The sequence below is a fragment of the Arvicanthis niloticus genome, chromosome 17, assembly GCF_011762505.2.
Source record: "Arvicanthis niloticus isolate mArvNil1 chromosome 17, mArvNil1.pat.X, whole genome shotgun sequence".
Classification (NCBI taxonomy): domain Eukaryota; kingdom Metazoa; phylum Chordata; class Mammalia; order Rodentia; family Muridae; genus Arvicanthis; species Arvicanthis niloticus.
The window spans coordinates 47,426,109-47,442,385 of NC_047674.1; the positions used below are offsets into that span (position 1 = coordinate 47,426,109).

Below are 16,277 nucleotides of genomic sequence, written 5' to 3' on the forward strand. Positions count from 1 at the left end.
TGAAGTTCTAGTTAGGACAATAAGACAACTAAAGGAGACCCATGGGATACAAATTGAAAGGAAAAAGTCATGGTATCACTAATTGCATATGATATGATAGTATACATAAGCAACCCCAAAATTCTACCAGAGGAATCCCATAGGTGATACAGACTTTCAGGAAAGTGACTGAATAACACAGTGAAAATGTAGATCTACCTCCAGTAAAGAGGAGAAGGCTGGAAGTCAGAATGGAAAAAAGTGTGAAACATATCTTGTTCTAGCTGGAGTCCTGGGACTGGGGTGAATACAGGACATCTACATGGGTGAGCCTAGCTGAGATGCCTACAAGATGGGATATAGAGCCTGAAGTGGCTTAACCATGTATCCAGGCAAGACTCTTATAGGAGGAATGGGACCTACAAAACCTATAAAACCCAAAATTTTCTTGCCTACAAGTTGAGAAAAGATAAAGATAGAGTAGAGACTGTGACAAGAGTCAATGACTAGCTCAACTTGAGACCAACCCCATGTGAAAAAGCAATTTCTGACACTATTAATGATACTCAGCTATTTTGCAAACAAAAGCATGGCATAACTATCTCTTCAGAGGTGCCATTCCACAGAGAATGGAGGCAGATGTACACCCACAATCAAACATCAGTCAGAAGTCAGAGAGTCTTATGGAAGTGTGGGATATAGTAATGAGCAAGCTTTAGAGTCCAAGGACACCACAAGAAGGCTTACAATGTCAACTAACCTATATCCATGGGGGCATATGGAGACTAGACCACCACACAATGATCATACAGGGCCTGGATCCTGATCTCCTAGACACTTAGAGCAAAGTATTTGCTTGGTCTTCATACAGGAACCTCAACAAGCAGAGTGGGGCAGTCTGTGTCTATATTCCCTGCTGTTGAATGACTTTCTTCCTACCTGGACTCCATGGTTGTCTCTCAGTGGAACAGAATGTGGATACTTCTTCTGTGATAGATGCTCCAAGGTTGGTTGGTACCCAAAGTATTGCCCCCTCTTCTCTGATTAGAAGGTAATGTAAAAAAGAAGGTGGAATTGAAATAGGAGATTGTAAGGAAAGGAGGGAGGGGGCTCTGATCAGAATGTAATACGTAGAAAAATAAACAAGAAATACCAAGAGTAAGGGAAGACAAGATAACAAGAAATAGGAAAGAGTGTGTAAAATACAGAAATATTTGGTATTATGGTTAATATGTACACAAACAAAATAAAACCTGTGAACTAAAATAGTCTAACTATAGTGTAAAAATAGACATGAGTCTCTTCTTCCTGTATCTTGCTTGAGAAAAGAACAAAGCCAACAAAAAAAGATTAAATAAAATTAAATAAAACCATTTTTAATAAAAATAAATTAAAAAAGAATAAAAAGGAAAAAAGGAAATCTCCAGGGGTAAAGAAAAACAATGGATTGTTGCCACAACAATCATGTGGAAGGAAAGTACTCATGGCTTTTATCCAATGTGACTGTCTTAAATTGTCTGATGCTCAGGGATCAGAACCCAAGAAAAACTCTTCAATCAATTCACTTTGCTTGGAAGACCAGAAAGGGCAGCACAGCTGCATCTAACTACATAGCTCTATAACTTACCTCTTTATCAAAAAAAGAAGAAACCCAGAGAACCACAAAAGCACAGGACAGCAGCTGATTTGAACTGAAATCCTATGGAACAAGCAGTTCGAGGTAAGACTGTAGAGCATGAAAAGTAAGTTGTAAGATAAGGTGATAGTTGTTACAATACTAAGATGACAGTGGCTAGACACACAACAGACCCTCAGACTTGGAAATACACATGAAATGTATGGGACTGCCCAGCAATCTTCATGTATAAACCTGGTCAAATAGGAAGTAATACATAGAAACACACCCACAATGATGGCTAGAAAACTCAATTTCAATGCTTTTCTTCCTTTATACATGATAATAGGAAGACAATAACTTCCTTAAAGTGTCAAAAAGAACACAAGCTTTACTTGTAATTTCTTATTTATTAGTCCATCAAGTAGAGAAGTTAATGTCTTTACAAGGTATAGGCAAGGAGTGTATGATGATTCATTATTACCAAGAAGATGTTGTAGGTCATTTGTAGTTATCTGTGTGTATGAAATAAAATGGAGAAAATGATATTACAAATATGTAGGGGAAGGTTTGGACTCAAATTTTAGGCATGAATTCCAAGAAAAATTATGTACTGATTTGATAGAAAATATTATGAAGCATATGGAAGGGTTTGAATAGAGAAAATGTATAAATGATACTCAAAATGCAAAATTAAGTAGATGCCTGGTGATATTGACCCTTCATTATTTTTGAGCCAGATAACAATTTGAAGCACATAACATAATTTAAAAAAAAATTTGAAGTTCCAGAATATATACAGAGTAAAAATAAGGTACTACATATTCAATTTACAGGATGATCTATTTCTGAGTTCCAACAGAAAAAAATTGTATCCATACTTAAAAACTTTTATCAGCATCTAAAGAGTGCAGAATTGGCCAACTACTGAGAATAAATGCTGTGAGATTGAATAGGTATGTTTAAACTGTAATAAAAATATGAAATCTTCTGTCTGTCAAAGCATGGATTGAATAACATCAAATAGAACAAATTTATAATTCATTAATTGTGATTACATTTTCTACTGAAGAAGTAATATGAAATTTTATTAAATAATAAAAATATAACAATATACAATTGTTCTTGGCACAATGTGTTTCTATGATGTTTATATGTTTCTGCCAGAATAATCACAGCCCTGGCACACCTATTCATGTCATGTCTAGAATAGAATGTTAAAAACAGAGAGTGGTAAAACAATAAATTATACACAATGAAAAGCAACTTTCAAAATTGAAATTTTTTGTAAAATTTCTATTTCAATGACAGTAATAGAAATGTTCTGAAAGAAATTAAAATTCTTCTCCTTTTGTAAATATACACCTGAGACATCAGGAAAGCTATCTAGCTTATATTTCAACCTATTAGAGGCAAGGCTGGCACAATAAATCTAGTGACAGACACTACTGGATATTTCTTCCTTTGGTATATTGTTAGAGAATTTGTCACACATAGTTGCATGGGAATAACATCTATCAATATTTTGTTTTCCTTCTGTGTCTCATATACTTCTTGCTTTAACTATGATATCTTCTTTGATTAGTTTCAGTCATGGCTTCATTCAGAGTGATGTATTTTCTCATCATTCTGCTGTTACCATCAAAGGTCACAGAAGAACTGGTAAGTTAAAATGGATAATTGTTTTATATATACCTAACAAATTTGTGAATTTGCACACATCTTGAGAGTAGTAAAATCTAAAGGGTTTGATAGAGAACAGTATTTTGAGGGAGTCTTGAAGCACATTAAAGTTCTATGGTCATAACAGAGTAATTTTGTACACTCCGCCACTGTCAGATATAAGAGCCACCAATGGCAGGTGTCAATTTGTCAAATGACAATGTAGATGCACTAAAATTATCCTGTGCTTGCCAGAACTCCGAGTAGATACTAAGCTGTTTGTGATGCATGTCACTTACAAAGGATGAAAAGTTGAGTTCAGATATGAAACATATCTTCTGTTAGAATGTACTTGATGTGAAATGTAATGTAGGACAGAAAAATACAGTAGTATACCAATAACTTCATTTTAAATAAATCAGATTGTGAGGACCAGTTGTCAAAATTATCCATTAACCTCTGTATCATAAGAAATCTGCTTGAATGTCAAGGGTAAATACAGCTTACCTTGACGTGTAGCATATAGATAGTTTGAAATAGGATTGCTATATAATGTTCACTAAATATGAACTGTGTTAATATGGTATATCTTATGAATTATTCACAGTAATTTTTAAAATTTTTCTCCTAATAAAGACTGTCATTATAAATACTTAAAACTTTAAGAAATATTACCTACCAAAAAAGAGAGTATAAGAAGCAGAAATTTATTATGACTTTTTCTCCTATGAAGACTCATTTTGAATTTTGAAGGGAATTAGGTTACATTTCATTCTCAGTTTAATGGAAATAGAATGGGAATGAAAATTTTGGCATAGATAAAATGAAATGACTACTACAGATTGTAGCATTCCTTTCTTTCTATAAGTAATTGGTAAATGAGGTGGGTCTATAAATTGAAACAATGTCTAATAATACCTGTTCCTGGGAATATAAAATAGGTAAGAAATATAGACAAATTTAGCCATAACATACAATGTATGAGAACTATAAACTGTAATAAAATCAATCTTTGTTCATGGTCAAATGAATAACTCAACCTAAAATATCAGAGAAAATATACAATGGCACAATGTCTTTTACATGAGCTTAGATATTCTCTTACTCATTTTCCACCAAAATATTGCTAAAATTCAAGCTTAGATTTAGCTCTGACACTTTACAAGCAACCTTCTACCCATGAACTTGATCCCCACATGCATATTTCTAAAAGATATATATATATATATATATATATATATATATATATATATATGAACCATTGCTTTTTGGTTATCAGTTATGTTATTATCACTAACAAAACAAAACAAAAATCAATCATTTTACTACATCAATTTACTTTTCTTCAATAGCCAAAATTATACATGTTTTTCTTAATATAAGAAAGTTGGATATTGAGAATTTCTGGAAAATTTGCTTCAAATATGTGAAACAGTCCCATTAGAGTCCTGATTAAGGACCTCCCTTTGGAGTTATCTCTTGAGTTAAACCTTATTGAGTTTTGTGTGACAGGAGATGAGTGCACAGTTGAGGTCTAGAATTAGTCTTGAGCTCATAGTGTCTTTTTATTATTTTTTCATACTATACAAATAAAACTTCATAAGTTTTATGTTTTTTACAGTAAACTTTGTTAAAATAATTTTTTCAACCTTAGGTTCTGACACTGACTCATAATGAACCCACCATATCTGCGGATCACCAGACTCTCGTGGTGGATTGCCAAAATCTTGAGAGCCAGAACATAAGGGGTCTTATTACTTGTCAGATCTCCATGAGGAAATGGAGGAGGAAGAGTGGTGGTGGAGGTTACAAACCCCATCCACATCGTCAGTCCTTGCCTTAACTTTACATTGGTATCCCTGTGCTCACTCCGGGTGACTGGCTGCGTACATCTGCGTCTGTATTGGTCAGGATCTGACATAGCCTCTTAGGAGACAGTTATATCAGGCATCACTTTTGGCATCAGCAATAGTGTCTAATTTGGTGCCCACAGATCGGATGAAACCCTGAGTGGGACAGTCTCTGGATGACTTTTTTTAAGTCTCTACTCCACTCTTTGTCCATGCATTTCCTTTTGAGTAGAGAAATTCTGGATTGATATTTTTGAGGTATGAGGGTGGCCCCATCCCTCAACTGAGGGCCAATCCTAGCCACTGGATATGTCTTTACAGTTTCTATCTCTCCTTTCATTTGTATTTCAGATTATGTCTTCTCTGGTTGGTTCTGGGAACCTCTTAGGTCCCAAGCATTTGGGAATTTCTAGTTGCTACACCAGTTCACTCTCCTCCACCGCTACTCACCTCCTTTCAATATCTTAACTCTAGTTTTCTCCACTATCTCTTCCTGTATTTGAACCAGCCTGCCCTTTTCCCCCTTCCCTCTCCTCTCTTCCTCCTGGATCCCTTTCTTCCACTACTTCCTAGATTATTTTCCTCCTTCTTGTGAGTAGAACTGAAGCATCCACTTATTTCATTTTGAGTTTTATATGGTCTGTGAGTTGTATCTTGGGTATCCTGATCTTCTTTTTGGCTAACATCCACTTATCAGTGAATATATATATATATATATATATATATATATATATATATATATATTATAAGAATCACAGGAACATTTCATAAAATAATTTTTTTCTGGGTCTTGCCTACAGAACAAATCTGTTGCAGCTAATAATCTAAAGCAGACCATCTCAAGAAGATCACCTGATAGTTATTATCTTATTCTATGATGGCTCTTGACACCAAAATAAAAAATATGACTTAAAAGATATTCATGAGATATTAATTTATTCCAATGAAGATGAAATAGTGTTTGAAAATATACCTAATGATATCAACTTGTAGAATTTGTGTATTGCCTTGAATATCCAGGAATTATATTGTTACTCCATGTCATGTACCCAGTAAGCTTTATTTTTATAACCTAAATCAAAGGACTTGTGTTAGGAAATAATAATGCATATTCCAGGATGGGTAAGAAAGGCATTCTTGTCAGAACAACCTAAGACATGCTCAGTCTTGTCAATGAAATAAAAAGGGGGAGAGGTTGAGAGCCTTTGGGGCTGATTGGCAATAATCTGACATGGGCCAAGGACAAGGAAATGGGCTGCTTGGAAGAAATATGACATTGGCCAAGGACAAGGATGTAGGCATCAGGCAGGAATCTGATATTAGGCTAGAACAAAGAAGAAATTTTAGGCAGGAATCTAAATTTTAGGCTAGAACAAGGAAGTAGGCTTTAGACATGAAAATGATTTTGGACTAGGTCAGGGAAGTTGGCTCAGATATTTTGGTCATCGTGATAAGTCCTTAGAAACAGTGATCACGGGAGTGTTTATAAAAATTTGTTTATTGTTTTGCTTGTTCCTTGAGTATGTGCATCTATTGTATTGCTAGTCCCTCAACCTAGAACTGACCTTAACACTTGCATGAAATTCAAATGGTATAAAATCAAATAGTGGGAGGGGGAATGGAATATGGGGGTTCTAGGGAAGGGGAATGAGGAAAGGGGTTGATATCTGAAATATAAATAAATAAAATACCCTAAAAACCTTTTGTCTTTCAATCAAAACAATATTTTGGCAAATACTTGAAGTTCGTGAATACTCAGTCTTTTCAAAATGAAATAGTAGGGTCCTAGTTTTCTAAATACTGTTTCCCTTATTATATTCTCTATCATGGTTACATCTTCTTTACTTAACCACACAGACAAAATATGGAGGATGTAAATAAATTTGATATACTAACAAAATTATTCTCTCCATGTAGAGGCAGAAAAAATATTTCTAAATAATATAAGTATGCAGCAGGAAGCTAAGAAATAGCATCACTACAAAATTAATAGTCTAATATTTTCTTCCTTAAAATAATCTCAACCTGTCCTTTTTGTTTCATCTTATTTCATTCAGTTATTGAGAAACATTTACATGTTTGTATGTTTGGAGTTATTATATATAATGTTATTATATTTTTAAGTCTATAGTTATCTTAGTTAAAATATTAGTTTATTAGATATATTATATAAATGACATGAAAGACAATATTAATGATTCTATTCTGTTTTTTGGTCTGTGAAATTATTTTATTTATTTTTTAAATCAAATCATAATTTTTACTTTTTAAAACAGGGGTTATAAACACAAAAGGCAGGATGTGAGGAGCATAGGTGTTCAGGGATAGTACAGATATCTTTCAAAACAGGGTATTGGCTGGATGAAGGTTTAGGGGACAGGTCACTATGACTCTGCCTATGATTCACTTGTCCTTATCTAAGTTGGTACTATCTGCCAAGGCTACCAATTTACAAGGTCTAAGACTACTCAGGCTGGTAAATTTCCACAAAAGCTGCCTGCTTACAATAGCTTATAGCCATCTGTTTCAGTGTTTTTCCACAGAGACCCAAGACTTTGTGTTAGCAGTCATGTATGTCAGGCCTATTGCTGATTTTAGGCTTATGGCTGATTTTAAGCCTTCAGTGTATAAGCAGGGCTTCCCCTGACATATTCTCCCTTCTCCAAGTATAGAAGGGCCATGATGATTCTAATTTTGCAAAGGCAGGGATAGAGGCCTGACATCCAGTAATTAAAGGGGTCCTTGAAATGGCGCCAGTCCTCTTGTCATTGTCCAGTGAGGCATGAGGGCCATACCCATCCAGATGTATTTTTCCTGGAGAGGGGATACTTTTGACATCAACCCCTATGCAGTCAGACTTGTCCCTCAGGGAACCCAGAAACATATTTTTAACTTTTATTTATATTCCCTTGAAGTGCTTAGCTTCAGAGCCTAAGCAGGAATTCAGATCACCAGACAGAGGGGTTTCTGTGTGGCCCCTTTCTGCTTGGTCTAAGGGTGGAAGTCCCTTCTTTTAGGTTGGGTAGAGATGGGATTTGGGAACACCATGGATAGACTAACAATCTCATCTTGAGTCTCGTGGTCCTCCTTAGCTAACTTATGTTAATATATCTGAATAGATTTTACTATCAGATTATCTATCTGTTGTTTCACAAAGTTAGTCAGCCTATTTAAGGACCAGGGACCAAAAATAAATGAGCAAAAACAACCCAATTAATGATTCCAAGATGGAAGGAAATATGGTTGACAACCATGAAGAGGTTGAAAACCAATTCTTGTACCAGCTCTCATCTTTCTCTTACTCTCTCTGTCTTTTCTCAAGACTTTCTCTGAACTTTTTCTTGCTTTCTTTATTCATCCCTGTTTTGTCTATGTAAAAGCAACATTCTTCTTTAAGGGCTGTACACAGTCTAGAGTTGTACACAGTCTTTTCTATTGTAAAAGAGTAAATCGAGTCCTTTAAATTTTTGGAGATCACTTCAAATAGCGAAAAAAGGAATTTCTTCTGATTAGTGATGTCAATCTCTAGCTGTTTGATGTCCTTGTCAAAGGCCCTTCAAAGATCTGAGTAGTATAGTCTGGAAGCCAGCATCAGGATTAGAACTTCTAACAGCAGAAACCACAGGTGATTCATTTTTACCTGGAAAGGAAAAAGAATGGAATTCTCATGGAGATTTCTCATCCCTGGATGTCAATTGTTATTCATCTTATTTATAATTGGGCCTGGTTTTGTGGTGGTATCTATTTATTTCATTAATCTTTTGTGCAACCATTTGGCTGTACCTTCTGTGGTATCAAACAGGCATCTCAATCTTCGGCCTCATATGAGAACTGGGTCCTGGCTATTCCATATAAGGGTAAAAGGGTCCTTTCACCTATCTGTGGCATAGTTTTTATTGGTCTCAGACATGCTAAAGGCAGTCAGCAGCAGATTTTCCATGATCTTTCGGTTTCAGAAAGTTAAAACTGAACAAGACATGATGGAGAATATTTTTGGGAGACTCATTCTGGGGGTACAGTTTCCCCTCTTTTGTTTTTAAAACCAATTTTTCAGAGATCTTGTAAAATCAGGGCAGGAGTGCCAACAGCCGCTTCTTCCACCCTCAGAGAATCATGAAGGCACTATTTAAAGAAATATAAATCTTTATTAATAATCTCTTTTATCAATTATAAAACAGCCCAACAATTAATCAGTCTATATAATATATCTATTAATGATAGCTTCTTCTACTTTTTGAAAAATTACTCCTCTTTATCAATTAATTGTTGAGGGAAATTAGGATTTGCATCTCTCTTGAGACTATTAAACAGAGACTTAAATTCTTTTGTGAACAGCTTAAAATAAGATCTTAGCCAATAAGCATCTCCTGGAAACTTTTGAAAATAATTTGAAATAAGTAAACTATCTTTTTTTGCCAGACCCATTATCTGGTTTTTTTATTGAATAATTTATGTATTTACCTTTCACTGTTATCTCCTCTTCCATTCTCCCCCAAAACCCCTTGTCTCATACTGCCTCTTTCTATTTTTATGAGGGTGTCCTGCCACCATCCTCCCAGTCCCACCTCCCTGCTCTTGCATTCCCCAAAACTAGGGATCCAAACTTTCGGGGACAATGACTTCCACTGATGCCTAACAAGACCACCCCCAATTACCTATACAGGTGGAGCCATGAGTCACTCCCTTAGTGTTCTCAGGCTGGAGGTTTAGAATCTGGGAGCACTGGTTGAGTATTTTGATACTCCTTCTAAAAAGGACCAAAGCACCCAAATTTTGGTCTTCCTTCATATCTTGAGTTTCATGTGGTCTATGCATTGTGTGTTAGGTATTCTTTCTGAGCGTTTTGGCTAATATCTAATTATCAGTGAGTGCATACCATGTATGTTCTTTTGTGATTGAGTTACCTCACTCAGGATGATATTCTCAAGCTCCATCCTTTTGCCTAAGAATTTCATGAACTCATTGTTTTTAATAACTGAGTTGTGTAAATGTACCACATTTTCTGTATCCATTCCTCTGTTGAAGGACATCTGGGTTCTTTCCAACTTCTGGGTATTATAAATAAGGCTGCTATGAACATAGTGAAGCATGTGTCCCTGTTGTGTGTTGAAATATCTTTTGGGTATATGCGCAGGAGTGGTATAGCTGGGTCCTCAGGTAACGCTATGTTCAGTTTTCTGAGGTACCCCCAGACTGCCTTTCATAGTGGTTGTACCAGCTTACAATCCCACCAACAATGAAGTAGTGTTCCTCTTTCTCCACATCCTCAACAGCATCTGCTGTCACCTGTGTTTTCAATCTTAGCCATTCTGACTGGTGTGAGGTGGAATCTCAGTGTTGTTTTCATTTGCATGTCCTTGGTGACTAGGGATGTTGAACACTTCTTTGGTGCTTCTCAACAGTTCAAGTGTCCTCAGTTGAGAATTCTTTGTTCAGCTCTGTACCCCATTTTAATAGGGTTATTTGATAGTCTAAATTCTAATTTCTTCAGTTCTTTGTATACCTTGAATATTATCCCTCTATCAGATGTAGGATTGGTAAAGATCTTTTCCCAATCCATTGGTTGCTGCATTGTCTTATTGATGGTGTCATTTGTTTTACAGAAGCCTTGCAGAGTTATGAGGTCCCATTTGTCAATTCTTGATCTTAGAGGATAAGCCATTGGTGTTCTGTTCAGGAACTTTTTCCCTGTTCCCATGTGTTCAAGGTTTTTCCCCATTTTCTCTTGTATTAGTTTCAGTGTAGCTGGTTTTATGTGGAGGTCCTTGATCCACTTGGAATTCAGCTTTCTACAAGGAGATAAGCATGGATCAATTTGCATTCTTCTCCATGCTGACCTCCAGTAGGACCAGCACCTTTTGTTGAAAATGCTGTTTTTTTTCCACTGGATGATTTTAACTCCTTTGCCAAAGATCAGGTGACCATAGGTATGGGGGTTTATTTCTGCATCCTTGATTTTATTCCATTGATCCTCCTGCCTCTCTCTGTTCCAATACCATGCAGTTTTTAACACTATTGCTTTGTAGTATTGCCTGAAATCATGGATGGTGATTCCCCAAGAAGTTCTTTTATTGTTGAGAGTAGTTTTCACTATCCTGGGTTTTCTGTTATTCCAAATGAATTTTAAGATTGCTCTTTCTATCTCTGTGAAGAATTCTGTAGGAATTTTGATAGGGATTTCATTAAATCTGTAGATTGTTTTCAGCAAGATGGCCAGTTTTACTGTCTTAATCCTGCCAATTCAGGATCATGGGAGATCTTTTGATACTCTGAGATCTGTTTCAATTTTTTATTCAGGGGCTTGAAGTTTTTGTCATACAGGTCTTTTACTTGCTTGGTTAGATTCACACCAAGGTATTTTATATTATTTGACTATTGTGAAGGGCATGGCTTCCATAATTTATTTTTCAGTCAGTTTATCCTTTTGAGTAGATGAAGCCTACTTATTTGTTTGAGTTAATTTTATGCCCAGCCACTTTACTAACATTATTTATCAGGTTTAGGAGTTCTCTGGTGGAAGTTTTGGGGTCACTTATGTATACTATCTTATCATCTGCAAATAGTAAAATTTTGACTTCTTCCTTTCCAATTTGTATCCCTTTGACCTCCTTTTGTTGCTTAATTGCTCTGGCTAGGACTTCCAGTACTATATTGAGTAGGTAGGGGGAGAGTGGGTAATCTTGTCTAGTCCCTGATTTTAGTGGAATTGCTTCAGGTTTCTCTCCATTTAGTTTGATGTTGGCTACTGGTTTTCTGTATATTGCTTTCATTATGTTTAGATATAAACCTTGAATTCTTGATCTTCCCAAGACTTTTATCATGAAGGAATGTTGAATTTTGCCACTAAACAAAATTCTTTCTTGCATTTAGTGAGATAATCATGTGTTTTTTTTAAATTTCAGTTTGTTTGTATAGTAGATTACATTGATGGATTTCATTATATTTAACCAACCTTGAATTCCAGGGTTAAAGCCTACTTGATCATGATGGATGATTATTTTGATGTGTTTTTAGATTCTGTTTGTGAGAATTTTGTTGAGTATTTTTGTATTAATATTCATTAGGAAGATTGGTCTGAAGTTCTCTTTCTTTATTGGCTCTTAGGTAGGAGCATAATTGTGGCTTCATAGAATGAGTTGGGTAGTGTTCCTTCTGTTTCTATTTTCTAGAATAGTTTGAAAAGTATTGGTATTAGGTCTTCCTTGAAGTTCTGATAGAATTCTGCACTAAAACCATCTGGCCCTGGACTTTATTTTGGTAGGTACACTTTTAATGACTGCTCCTATTTCTTTCAGGTTACTGCTTATATGGTTTATCTTCTCCTGATTTAACATTGGTAACTGGTATTCATCTAGAAAATTGTCCATTTTATACAGATTTTCCAATTTTTTTTGTTTTCCAGATTTTGTAGTCATTTATTGCAGATTTTAAAACAGCATGAAATACAAAAATATGAAAGTAAAAAAAAATACAAGAGAAAACCTTGACCAAATCTCCCTCTCAAAACTGATGGTTCCACCTTTCTTATTTCATTAGTTTCTTATTATTAAAGTAGTAAAGTCATTCTCTAAATGTATGAATTTATTATGATTTTTTGTTTGTTTATTTTTATATTACCTTTATTTCCTTTTTTCCCATTTTTATTAGATATTTTATTTACACTCAGATGCCATCCCCTTTCACCCTTCCCCCCCCCTTAGAAAATCCCTATCCCATGCCCCCTTTTCCTTTTTGCGTTTATACATTTTTTTAAAAATGTTAATCATAGGCTTTATAAGTTTGGTATTGTTCAATCAGAGGTGTAACCCACTACCCAACCTAGATATATCAACTCTCTTTGACTGGTGGAGATACATGAACATCGGCCTCCCTGTATCCCCCCTCTTTCTCTCTTTCATCACCTAGCTTTTCCTCTCTTTCTTCTCCTCCTCTTCTTACTCCTTCTCTTCCTCTCAGTACTCCTCCCAACTTAGCTCCTCCTACATACCACCCTTCCTGTTAAAATGAAACTTTTCTCTCAAAATACAATTAGAGCATAATTATGCCAATGTGTACCAGTGAGGTAAAAGATAGTTCTAATACCCCATCCATCATTTTGTTGACTAACCAGCACCTCTGTCATCTATCCTAACTAAAACATTCAGTTCTGAACCTGGCTTTAAGATGAATGTCAGCTGATGACCATCCACTGAAATCTTTTCTCTCAAGGTAAATAGCCAGGATTCGCTATGAGGCTATAAGTTTTCAACCCCATCAGAAATCCAGAATGACTGAGTTAACTATAATTGTGGGAAGCACAAAGCATAGCTTCTAAAACTAGCCAATTTATAGAGACCTCTGATCACCTGGACACTCCCTCTACTTCAAAATGTTGGAGCATCCGTTCTTCTGCCTTCTGGCCCAGGATCATTTGACAGACCTTAGTGATGCAGAATTATTAAGGGCTGATTACTCTGTCTAGGCAGATATAATCAGTCAACGATTCTGCAAGTGTGTCCTTTTCTGGACAGTAATTTGTCTGTAGATGGGAAGAGGCAATTATTGTCTAGTGGCTGTCTCACCACAACTGGAGTAACTCCAAAGATGCTCAATTTCTTCTTAGAATTCAATATAGGAAGCTGTCAGGAGCAGACAGGTCTCTAATCAAAATGAACATTAATACTGAAATGTTTGTTACGTCAATTCTGTGGATTTCTGATGTTTTGAAAACCAACTATCCATGTAAGGTAATCTGGACTGCTGTCTGTTAACTCCTCTCAGCTATTTCTAAATAAAATATGGAAAGGAAAACACCCTAACAATAAACTCCAAGCCACGAATTTGCTATAGTCCGTTAACTCACAGGCTGTCCATCTCAAATCAGTTAAAAAAGTTAAAGAAGGACTTGGTCTAAGCCTAAATGTGTTATACTGGTACAATGCCAATGAGAGTAACAGTATTCATCTCACTTTTATATCAATAAGAAGCTCATACCAATGAAAACCTTAAAATTTGTAACCAAAGTGAATTGTTGCCATTTAAGAAATTATATCTTCATCTTGATAATTGTACAGATTTCAACTAATAGGTTATGGCCATGCAATAAATCCTAGCTAATATTCTCTATTCCCACAAAACCACTACTTTTCCCTAGAAAGACAGCCCAACATTTACCACCTTAGTCCCCAAGCCCAGGGAATAGGGGCGCTGACTCTTCATTAGCTTCTTCAAGCTGATTATGGGCGTTGAGATATTAGAAGAGGAGTGGGGGGGGGGAAGGGCAAATTGATAAGACTCTGATGCTGTGTCTTCACTGCCTCCAGATGGAATTCCCGGACCTCAGAGGTTTGAGCAGGTCTGCCCAGCTTGCTTCTTGAGTAGATATACCAAGGCTGATCATTCTGCAATATACAATTCTCAAAACAAATTTTAGTATCAAGATAGTTTTTTTTTTTTTTAAGAGGGCTGACATTTTATTAAGGATGTTGGTTCTAACCACTTTTCTTTTTTCCCTTCTTTTATTAGACATAATATTTATATTTCAAATTTTATCCCCTTACCGCACCAGCCAGGAATCCCTTATCCCATCCCCTCTCCTCCTCCTTCTATTAGGGTGTTTACACACCTACCCCCACTACCCCTCCCTACCCTCAGATTCCCCCCAAAGACCTAGTCTCCCACCTATGCCCAACAAGTCCATCCTCCACTACATATACAGCTGGAATCATGTGTCTCTCCATATGTGCTCCTAGGCTGGTGGTTTAGATCCTGGGAAGCTCTGGCTGGTTGGTATTTTTGCTCTCCTCATGGGGCCACCAACCCTTTTGTTCCTTCAGTTTACTCTCTAACTTATCCATTGGGAACCTTTGATCAGATTAATGGTTAGCTGAGAGTATCTGCCACTGGGTATGTCAGACTCTGGGGGACCTCTAAGGAGACAGCCTTATCAGGCTGCTGTTAGCTTTCCCTTCCTGACATCCATATCAGCCTCTATTTTTGATGACTGCACATGGAATGAATACCCAGGTGGAATGGTCTCCATACAACCTCTCCTTCAGATTCTGTCCCACACTTTGTCTCCATATTTGCACCCTTGGGGATTTAGTTACTCCTTCTAAGAAAGACCTAGGCATCCTCACTTGTTCTTTCTTCTTCATGAGCTTCATGTCTGGTAGTTGAATCTTTCTGGTAGTTGAATCTTTGTTGTTTCAAACTTTTAGGCTAATCTCCACTCATCATCCAGTAAATACCATGTATGTTCTTTTGTGATTGGGTTACCTCACTCAGGATGATATTTTCTAGTTCCATCCATTTACCTAAGAATTTCTCAAATTCATTATTTTTAATAGCTGAGTAATATTCCATTGTGTAAATGTACCATATTTTTGTATCCATTCCTCTGTTGAAGGGCACCTGGATTCTTTCCAGCTTCTGGCTATTATAAATAAGGCTGCTATGAACATAGTGGAGCACATGTCTTTGTTATATGTTGGAGCATTTTCTGGGTATATGCCCAGGAGTGGTATAGCTGGGTCCTCAGGTAGTGCTATGTCCAATTTTCTGAGGAACCGCCAGACTGACTTCCAGAGTGGTTGTACCAGCTTGAAACCCCACCAACAGTGAAGGAGTGTTCCTCTTTCTTCACATCGTCGCCAGCATCTACTATCACCTGAATTTTTGAACTTAGCCATTCTGACTTGTGTCAGGTGGTATCTCAGTGTTGTTTTGATTTGCATTTCCCTGATGACTAAGGATGTTGAGCATTTCTTAAGGTGCTTCTCGGCCATTCGTGTTTCCTCAGTTCAGAATTCTTTGTTTAGTTTTGTACCCCATTTTTAATGGGGTTATTTTTTTTTTTTTGGCGTCTAATTTCTTGAGTTCTTTGTATATATTCGATATTAGCCCTCTATCAGATCTAGGATTGGTAATGATCTTTTCCCAATCTGTTAGTTGCCATTTTGTCCTGTTGACAGTGTCCTTTGCCTTACAGAAACTTTGCAATTTGATGAGGTCCCATTTGTCAATTCTTTATCTTAGAGCATAAGCCATTTGTGTTCTGTTCAGGAACTTTTCCCCTGTGCCTAGGTATTCGAGGGTCTTCACCACCTTCTCATCTATTAGTTTCAGTGTATCTGGCTTTATGTGAAGGTCCTTTTTCCATTTGGAGTTGAGCTTTGTACAAGAGGATAAGA

The 16,277-nt window shown here is 36.3% G+C and overlaps 1 pseudogene across 1 annotated transcript in view; it reads left to right on the top strand.

The window, feature by feature from the left end:
* Positions 1 to 1,537: 1,537 nt before the first annotated feature.
* LOC143434861 (E3 ubiquitin-protein ligase CCNB1IP1 pseudogene) overlaps positions 1,538 to 16,277 on the top strand; it is a 32,052-nt pseudogene continuing 17,312 nt past the window's right edge. The window contains exons 1-2 of the transcript XR_013104682.1: positions 1,538 to 1,699; positions 3,180 to 3,256. The product of XR_013104682.1 is annotated as an E3 ubiquitin-protein ligase CCNB1IP1 pseudogene (transcript). The remainder of the gene's footprint in view (positions 1,700 to 3,179; positions 3,257 to 16,277) is intronic.